Source organism: Adiantum capillus-veneris, chromosome 4 (assembly GCF_014529385.1).
Source record: "Adiantum capillus-veneris isolate H3 chromosome 4, ASM1452938v2, whole genome shotgun sequence".
Lineage (NCBI taxonomy): Eukaryota > Viridiplantae > Streptophyta > Polypodiopsida > Polypodiales > Pteridaceae > Adiantum > Adiantum capillus-veneris.
In genome coordinates, this window is record NC_140934.1 from 156,093,018 (window position 1) to 156,101,291 (window position 8,274).

Genomic DNA, 8,274 nt, shown 5'->3' on the forward strand with positions numbered 1-8,274 from the left:
ACCTAACCTAACCTCTAACTTAAACCTAACCTAACCTATAACCTAACCTAAACTAGCCGATAACCTAAACCTAAACCTAACTTAAGCCTATAACCTAAACCTCAATCGCATGATGATGATGAGATGGTAGCAAGAATGACATTCCCCAAAGCATAATTTCAAAATAAAATTGCATAAAAATTTAAAGCATTGAAAGCTTCACGCATGAAGTTTTGTTTTGTTAATACAATATAATTTTAAAGTAAAATTGCATAAAACTTGAAGACACTCACATGCGGCCTATTTGAGCAAGAAAGAGTCTTAAAAACATCTTCAAACCTGCAAAAATGCACACACACACACGGTATGTTAAACATACACTAAATTCACAAGCCTACAAGCAAGCTCAAAAATAATCTCACCTTGATGTCGAGGAGTAGTCCATGAGCAAGAATCCCACCTCCGACAAGTCGTTCACCAGTAGATCTGCACTAGGTGAGGAAGAGGAAGGCAAGAGAACCGGCAAAAAAATGAGGAAAATGCGTAGAGAGAGACCCACGGTTTTGTTTTTTGTAGGGTCCACTGGTACAAGTGTCGGTATAGACAGTAGTATGAGCATCGATATATGCACCAGTACAGTCCTCAATATAAGTGTCGGTACAGACGCCAATATGAGCACCGAAAATTAAAAAATTAAAATTTTTAAAACCTTGATGTCCCTCCAACTTTACCTACACATATATTGATGCCCGCCATTGACACCAGTAATTTGACATTGTAATTTAAGCGAGCTCTTGTAGTGGATGGAACCCAACCTTGACCAGTGGCCTTGTATTATGTTGTTCTAACATGTACAAGCTTGAAAGTCCAAAATCTTGTCTCTGGGACTCAAAAATAAATAATCTGATTATTTACTTTTCTCAAATTTTCTCACTTTTTATAATTGTTTTTCCATATAGACACCTTGTGGTAGTCTCTGGACAAGTTTCACTGAATTTGAACAAGATTTGCCCAAGTTATCAATTGTTTAGTGTCTGTAGACTCAGTTTTCAAGAATATGGCTTAAGTCTCATTTTTGTGATCCAAATTTCACCAAATTTGATATGTGGAGTCTACTAGATATGCTTGACCTTGTAATATACTCAGTTGTGAAAAAATTCTCAATTCTGGAGCAGATATAAATAATCACGATTATTTACTTCTGGGATTTTTTGCAACTTTTGTCAAATTGTTAATACAAACTAGTAAAACAACTCAACTTAAGCTCCCTAACCAAGTTTCACCAAGTTTGGATAAACTCTGCTCAAATTGTCAACAGTTTTGTGTCTGCAAAGACTGACTTTACAAATCTGGCCACAATTTTCACATTATAGATCCAAATTTCACCAAATTTGATGTGTGTGCTCAATACAACATGATAGAACTTGTGGTATGCATGGTTGACCAAAAAAGTTTGAAAATTTGACAAAAGCAAACAATTGTGATTGTTTACTTCTGGTAAATTTTAGCATAATTTTGATCATTTGAGCATACACACATGCTAAACACTTCAAACTAAACCTCTTGGACAAGTTTCACCAAATTTGATCAAGATTTATCAAACTCAAATTCTCAAAAGTCAATACAGATCTTTATTTTTATCAAGTTTTGGATCTGTTTTGTGATCCAAATTCTATGAGCCTTCACTAAAGATGTTTGTAATTATGCATAGAGTCTTTGCTATCAACCTTGGTCAATTTTGAACTGAAAGTAAATAATCACGATTATTTACTTTTGTCCTGAACACTTTTTGTAAATTTTTCAATGGTCAGTCTTTTTGTGACATGTTTTAAGCCTCTAAGTCAAGTCAAAACTTAATTTGGCCTAAATTCTCAAGAAATTATAAATAATTTGTTTTTGAAAACTCTTAAAAATTTACCTCAAATGTATCTTCAAGCTTACCCACTGGTTCATACAACTTTTATGAGCATAACCTCTAGCCGAATCAATGGTTCACAGTCTTTTAGTGCTGATTCAAGCCGTAAATCTAAAATTTTGCAACTTCATATATAAAGAATGGGGTTGTGGAAAGTGTCCACAAACACTTGTTTTTTTTTAATGGTTTTCTGAGCCTTGATCTCAAGACTTGTCTTGTCCATCAATCATTCTTAAGATCCTTACCTAATCCTACAATTCTACAAGGTACTTAGCAAGTACAATCTACTTCCAATCTACCTCTACACAGCAAAAGACGACACTCTTAAGTTGTGTGATTTTAAAGAGAAATTTTTACTCTAGGTGATCCTAAAGGAAGTTAAAGGACAACTACACTAGATGCTCTTGTTTTCCCTAGTTTAGGTATATTCATACTCGGTAGCGGCACCAACTATGGCTGGGTTTCCTAACCTCACTCTTATCTTATTTGCAGACATAGCGAGAACCACGAACATAATTGTCAATCCATGGGATGAAGGTAACTGACTAGTGCATAGAGGCTAAAAGAGGGTTTCAATATCTTGGAAAACAAAAAACAACTCACATCTAATACAAGCTACACTCAAATGACCAAAGTCATCAAAAGCTAGTCACTAATCGGCAAACAAAACATGACCGTTATAGCATCAAATGACATCCAAATGTTACGAAACTTCTAGGAAAATTATAGAAGACCAAAGCACACATGCTTATGGTCTCAAATCTCACTTTTGATTAAGTACAAAAAATACAATTATTAACAACAGTGAGATTTTGACCCAGTCATTTTTGTCACCGAATGCATCTAAATGCTTAGCAATGATGCTCCAATACCCCGCCTATGTTTCTATTGTGATTTTCTAGCTTAAAGTCCTACTTATGATGAAATTAGGCAGCGGGTTGGCGATGCCAAGCTACAATTTACCATGATATGTTTACGTCAATGCATAGAGCTCTTACCTGCGGTTGCATTGCAACAGATGGCACTGCAATGTGACAACCAATAAGGGAGTAGGAAGCAAGAGAAGGAGAGAAGTGAGAGGAATTAGCTCACGCTGTGTATTTCTTATCCAAAACCTTTATAATAACTTACAAAAATTGGCATTTATATCTTAGCCAAGGTTTTTTTGGTAAAACACTAATCATTTGGGAGCTCTAACTAAGGATAAATTGATACAATGTAGAAGCTTATAGCTCTGGCTCATTGATTACGATATCCACTTGGAAAATAGGAGTTACAATATTCCTGATTTATCAAAAGAATAAGTTTTTTTACAATAAAATTCCCACAAATGGTTACATTGGTTAGCTTTCTGCTAATAGTAACTCCAGTGGGAGAGAGGTGGATCCCTATAGTGATACACCACCAGTAGATGTATTGAGTAGCACTAGAAAGGAGAATCCACTCCTGATCTGCTCATGAACATGTCAGAATCCCGAGACTTATGATTATAAGCGACAATTTTGATGGTAACTCCAATGGAGAGGGGTGGAGCACTATACACAAAATCCGCGTAGGAATAGCAGAGACAACATCACAATTAAGGAGTAGAGACTGAGGCGTGATGCTTTAGCTAAGTATGTACACCCACCAGCCAGGTAATAATGCATTAAAGTCAGTGTCACATAGATTGACACTGGAAAATGAGGTCGGAGCCCCATTTGGGGGGAAGGGGGGGAGGGAGTATCCTATGTGGATTTTACCATAAGATGCCAAGTGCCCAGTGAGGGACCCCATCTCACATGGGGTTTGATTAGATACCAAAAAGTCGCGAAGGAATGCGGCTTGATGCCATGGATAGGCATGATTCATCCCAAGGGTTTTTTTTTTAATAAAAACATTCTATTATATAATGTGAACAACAGGAGATAAGTTAAGATTGAGAAACATAAGCTGCAGGAAGGTACAAGGTTCCTAATGTATATCTATACGCCAGGTTCAAAGAGCAGCCAAAGATTTGTAGAGGTTTTGGTTAGGAGCATTGTGAAGGGGATCCAAGGTGTATATAGTGGGAGGTTCCATTCCATAAGGCAATATGAAGGAGAGTGGAGCACTTGTGTGGCATGAGTTATGGTGGGCCCTTGCTACAAGTTTACAAGTTCCAGATTGTATCTATTATTTCACTTTATGTGCCTTGGGCGGTCGGCCATTTGTTTTTGAAATCCTAGGCATATAAGTGAATTGTAGGTCATGTAAAAAGGGAGATATCATTTTGAGAGAAAACCTAGCAAAGAGAGGAGAAGGAGGCTATGGAGGTGGAAGCGTGAATCCACATGTACTCTCTTCACAAATTGATTAATGCATGCATTGAAGTTGAGTACTCTTGCTTTTCACTAATGTTGTGTATTAGTGTATTGACGTGTGTCAATTAATAACTAATCACTCTCTAATTTATGAGACTACCTATTGTGTGTTTGATTATGGTATTGTATGCATGATTAGATTAGTGTGTAGATTAGGATTTGTGCATACATTGGCCTAATCGTAACCCCGTGAGCTTGGGTGAGCTCGTGACTAGAATGTGCCTACAAGGATTATTAGAGAATGCAATGAAGATCATTGTATGATTTGTATAGGGTTTAGTGTGTGAGCAACACTAATCCTTTTCATTAGTTCTTTGTTCTCTCTAATATAAATGGACTCACATGATTTCCCCACTTATTTCTATCTCATTACTCTTACACACTCACCCATGTGTGATGTTTCCATGCCCTAGCCGGGTTGCTACCATTTGCGGATTGATAATTTTGTTGATTCGTTGGAGCTATGCTACAAAGGGAGCCAACATTTGGCACCATTTCTAGGGACGGTAGCCTAAGCTAGAGGAGATTTTTTTAGAAAATTAAGTGTTTAGGAGTAGGTTTATGTGTAAAAAACCCCAATTTCTCACTAATTTGCTACTAATTAGCTAACAGTTGGAGTGTTTTACATGTGCATATCCCTAATAAGAGGCTTGGTAATCACTCTTTTTTTAAAAATTGCAAAAATCTTGTGTAGATTTGAGTGAATTCTAGTGTTTAATTAAGAGATTTTCCACTAACTATCCCCTCTAATTAATCACTAATTGCATGTGTGTTTAATGCTGCACATTGATAAATTTTTAATTGGATGTGTGCTCATTAATCTTATGCATTTAATTTTGTTGAAATGAAAGCTACACAAGATTTTGTGTTGGTGTGTGTAGGTCAAAGCAGTTTTGGAAGCACACACACACACACCGGTGGAGTCGTCACTTGGAGTTGCAATTTTATGCGATTCTTGATGTAAATGTGAGTGCACTAACCCACTTAGTTCCTAATTTAGGTGCAATTTCTAATTGAAAATTAGCTAAGAAAAAATTGGTTCAATTTTGTGTGTATTGGTATGCGCCTATGTGTAGCAAAGTGCACAAAATTGGGTGCAATTCTGTGGCAATGTTGATGTCAATTGATTGATTTGAACTGATTTGATTTCTATGGTTGTCAATAGATTATGGTGAATGGTTTGATATCGTAAATTGCGTCGTCATGCTGTCAAAATTGCTCTAAAATCATGTGTGTGTAAGCTTGTAAGTGTGTTAATTCTGCATAATTACACAATTTATTTGAATGATTGCATTAATGTGAAAATGAGATGCTGAAAATTTTGATCTAGTTGTGATTGTTGTGCCAATGTGCAAATTGTTTTAAATTATGCCTCTAATTAGATTAATTTTTGGGTCAAAATTAAAAAAAAAACGAGAAAAACAATTCAATTTTTTAGTGGCATATTGATAATTGATTGATTGGATAATGTAAATATGTTCTCTATAAATTGAGTTGAATTGGATGCATAATTATTTTATAAAAATGGTAATTTTTTTTGCTAAATTCAGTAATTTTTTAGTATTTTTTGTTAATTTATTACCAAAAATATTAATTTTGATCCAAAAAATAATAAAATGAAAAACATTGATAGAAATTTTTGATCCAATGCGTGCTTTGCAACTTTGTAAATTGTTTCTAAATTTTTTGACTATTTTTTATATTATTTGGGTAATTTTTGCATAATTTTGGAGTATCGTGCAAATTTTTCTACTTTTGGCATTGATTTCTATTTGTGGTTTTTTTTTAAAATAAACTACACACACCCACCTCCCACAACACCCCTCTCCTTTTTTCTCTTTTTCATAAATTTTTAGCTCATTTTTTCTAATTTTATCAGACTATTTTCATCTTTTTTTGTTTTTATTTTCATTTTTGCACAATTTTCTTTTATATTTTTTTCTTTCTCTTGTTTTATTTAAAAAAACACCCAAAAAAATTTTCTCCCAAAAAAACATTTTTTAACAAAAATAATATATATATATATATATATATATATATATACACACACAAAAAGGAAAAAAAGAAATAAGAAATAAGAAAAAAAATAAACAAAAAAAAAAGAAACCGTTAAAAAATATCGACACACAAAAATAAAAAAATCTCACACACACATTCACACCTACCCACCTAACACAAACACATTCACCCACACACACACATCTACACAAAAAGACAAAAAAAACGCTCTCTAGACTCTCTCTCTCTCTCTCTCTCTCTCTCTCTCTCTCTCTCTCTCTCTCTCTCTCTCTCTCTCTCTCTCTCTCTCTCTTTGAAAGAAAGGTTCTTATATTACAATGTTAGTTTACAGTTTACAGTTTGCTCAATATGAGCATACATCGCTGCTGAAGTTCCTTATCTCCGAGGGTCATGACATCTTCGAGCACCCTGTTTTTGATTTCTTGTGATGGAATCCTAGTGCTCGATACATATACGTGATCATAGAAACTTATATTCCTCATGTTCCAGATGTACCATACATACCAAAGCCGGAAAGAATGCAGGCAAAAAAGCATTGCTGAGTCCTGTGTTTTGAAGAATCCAAACATGCATGTGAACTTTGTGAACTTGATTCCACCAAAACTTGAACCATTTCCACCATTCCCTGACTTGACTGCAATCCCAAAAGATGTGTCTCACTGTTTCATTTCTATGACATACACTGCAAGCTCCTGTTCCAGCTCCCTTTTTGAGCATAAGCATGGATGAGGGGATAGCTCCCATCACTACCCTCCACATAAATACCTTAAGCTTAAATGGAGATTGAAGTGTCCACAAGCTTGCAAGTACTTTAATCCACTAGTCATTAGTTTGCGACATAGACCATTGTTGATTGCACCTAATGGCTACATCAACCTCAATATGGAGAGCAGCATAAAACTTATCTGTTTTGCATGACCACCAACTTGCATGTGAAGAGGGTAGGTGCCACTCTTTGTGTCTATCCTCTGCATTGACCAAAGCGATATGAGGTAAGGGGTGAACAAATGTGCATAAATGGTTCCCTAAGCCCATTGCCGAGTCTAAATTCCCTTCTTGCTACAAGAAACTCTTTTGGAATGTGACTAGAATCCATAATCTGGCTAATTTGTACTATGAATTTTTTGAACATAGAAAGGGCTCTTTTCCCAATGAGCATTGTTGGTGGTGTTTGAAATACATGGCTCCAAAAGACACTCTCAGCTCCTAACGAATTCCCTGTGTATCGCTGGCGGCCATTCCACTGGAGTTTAGAGGCAATAATCTTCCCAGATGTAATCAGCATTTGTGACACAATGAACCCATTTTTAATGGGTGTTGCAGTAAAAATCTTATCCCATGATGTAATATTCCAAGTGCCATGAAAATATACCATGGAGCAGTCGATGAGGTACCATAAGCATAGGGACCAGTAGGTATCTCTTTGTACCATATGTTGCATGAGAGGCCCCCTCCTAGCATGCGCATGTGTTGTAAGATTCAGTATGCCAAATCCTCCATGCTTCATAGGCATGGTGAGGTGGTCCCAGGCAATAGGAGCAGCAGACGCTTTTTTCTTTCCCCACAAGAATCAAGCTAGGGCACATTTGAAAGGCTGTAAGGATTTCTCTGTCCAATCCAAGAGAGGTATATAGTACAGTATACATGGCAAGAGGATAGCCTGGATAATCCGTAGTCTTACATGTAATTGCCACTCTTCGCAGTGCCAAGAGGCTACCTTCGTCAATACTCTCTCAAGAACCCATTCTCGAAGAGATTTCATGGACACTTCCACTCCAACTGGGTAGCCTAGATGTCGAAATATGTGTCCTTTTGATAGACTCTTACCATTCCAGACAATCGCATGAAAAATTCTCGCAGTAACGTCTATCAGTGTTGATTTTGTGAGATTTATGTGCAACCCTGCTGCAAGGGAGAAGGTAGACAGAAAATCCATACATCTAGCAATGTTACCATTATTGGCTTTCAAGAACAAGATAGTGTCGTCAGCAAACCCCTGACCAACCAGTTGCTCATTGC

The 8,274-nt window shown here is 36.2% G+C and overlaps 1 pseudogene; it reads right to left on the reverse strand.

Moving 5' to 3' along the window:
* Nucleotides 1–6,587: 6,587 nt before the first annotated feature.
* Nucleotides 6,588–8,017, reverse strand: LOC147460195 (uncharacterized; annotated as a pseudogene).
* Between the last annotated feature and the right edge of the window lie 257 nt (nt 8,018–8,274).